This window comes from Chiloscyllium plagiosum, unplaced genomic scaffold (assembly GCF_037043375.1).
Source record: "Chiloscyllium plagiosum isolate Xiang-an unplaced genomic scaffold, Cpla_swu_hap1 HiC_scaffold_9, whole genome shotgun sequence".
Taxonomy (NCBI): Eukaryota; Metazoa; Chordata; class Chondrichthyes; order Orectolobiformes; family Hemiscylliidae; genus Chiloscyllium; species Chiloscyllium plagiosum.
The window spans coordinates 28,163,798-28,165,944 of record NW_028270147.1 but is presented as its reverse complement, the minus strand read 5'-3'; positions in this window follow the sequence as shown (position 1 = coordinate 28,165,944).

The following is a 2,147-nucleotide window of genomic DNA, read 5'->3' as shown; positions in this document are numbered from 1 at the left end:
CGATTTTATAAACTTCAATAAAAGTCATCCCTCAACCCCCACTCTCCTGCAAAAAAAAAATCCCAGCCTATTTTACAACTCAAACCCTCCACTCTAGCAACATCCTGGTAAATATCTTCCAACCCTCTCCAGTGTAACATCTTTCCTATAACAGGATGCCCAGAACTGCAAATAGTACTCAATAGACCTTACCACTCCAGAATACAACCTCAACATAATAGCCAACTCCTATACTTAAAGGAGTGAGCAATGAAAGTGTGCTAGACACTAACCGGTCTTCCGGCGATGCAAATTTTAAAGAATTATGTATCTTAACCCATAGGGGTCTCTGTTCTATAACACTGCCTAGGGCCCTACCATTAATTGTACAAGGCCTGTCCTTGTTTATCAAATTGCAATACCCTTGCATTTATTTGAAGGTCGGTTTTTAATAAATGCAGTTTTTGGGAGAGAAGCTTCAAGCAAAAAAAGTTGCAAACTCCAAGTCAGAAGGCAGCAACATTCAGCTACAGAAGCTAATGCAGTTGGCTTGTGCAGGTTTGCTGAGCAGAATGGCTTCTGGAGGTGACAGCAACCTTATTTTGCTTTGGCTGCAGGCAATGGCCCTTGGCAAAGCTGGTTTAGAACAGTTATATTTTTACTGCATTTTGCAGCTGTTGAGAACTGAGAGTTCATCTATTGTTCAAACTGATGCCTTCTGCTCCTTATTTCTCAAATATCTAAATGTTAGAGACTGCAGCTAGCATTCATTTTGCCAGCTTACCTACACATCTGAAGAGGTGTCATACTGTTTCAACGCAACAAATAAAGTAACCTATAGGATATAGGTATCTACATTGTTTTAGCCATTCCAAATCATTAGCCAGTTACACTCAATGACTACAGCTACAACAAATTCCAGCAAGTTCTGAAACTGTTTAACAGCAGTTGTTTCCCTCATTAAGAGGGTTATATTTTACATCTTCCAATCAATTGGAAACAGTTCCAAAATGAAATTGAAAGATATGAAAACATTGTCAATTTTAGAACAATTATAGCAGATTAGTAGGTTTAATTTCATTAATGTTTCCAGAACAGGTGTTCTGGATCACCACTTCAGACAATCTGCTAAGTTTTGTTTCCTGTGTACCTTCTGTGAAAAGAGAACATATTTGCATTTACTTTTGGTCACTTATGCAGAGTGACAAGTGTGAAGGAAACATGGAGTCACTGGCCAAATCACATTTATTGCTACCTGTAATTGCCCTGTAATGAGCTGTCTTCCTGAACTGTTGCAGTCTATTTGCTGTCTGTCGACTCACGTTACCATGGGGAAGGAGTTTCAGGATTTTTACTGAGCTGATTTTACAAAATTCTTAGAGGACTCCACAGGTAGATGAAGATTGTTTCCCCAACAAGGAGAAACTAGGACCAAATGACAACAGTAGAATAAGAGGTCACATATTTAAAAACAGATGGGAAATTCCTAGAGTAGCAAATCTATGGGATTCTGCAGCAAAGGATGTTGTCAAGGCTGAGAGACATTTTTCATCAGCAAGGGAAATCAAGGGTTATGGAAAATGCAGGAAATGAAATGAAGTGAGGATTATCAGATCAGCCATGATCTCATTGAGAGAATGAGAATGACATACTTCTGGTCATGTCTTTTAGACACATCAAGAGCAAAAAGTGAGTTTACAATCACAGAACTAGAAGAATTAATTTGTGGCTGCAATCAAAGGGGAACCCTGATTCACCCACACCCAAACTACCAACTGCAATCACATTATGTTTTATTTGTAGAAGCCAGAGAGATGTCAGGTAGCCATTACAGTGGGATTTGATTAACAAAGAATAGTTTGTTGCTTAAAATGAGGTTCAGCTGTTGCATTTTTCACTGCAGGTAGTCAGAGGACCTCAAACATGCATTTGAAATAAAGGAAAATCAGTGATTGATTAAAACTATAAATGGGAAAGACTAGAAGTCAAATCAATCAGCATCTATGAAAAAGGAGACTGCATCTGCAACATCAGAAGTTGAATGAACATTAGATTTTCTGCAATGATCTGAGCTTTGTACAGACATTGACTCAATGCTCTGGCATGACTTTAGAATGCAAACCTAATCATCAAAAACTAATTTGGAATAGAAAATAGACTTCAAAAGC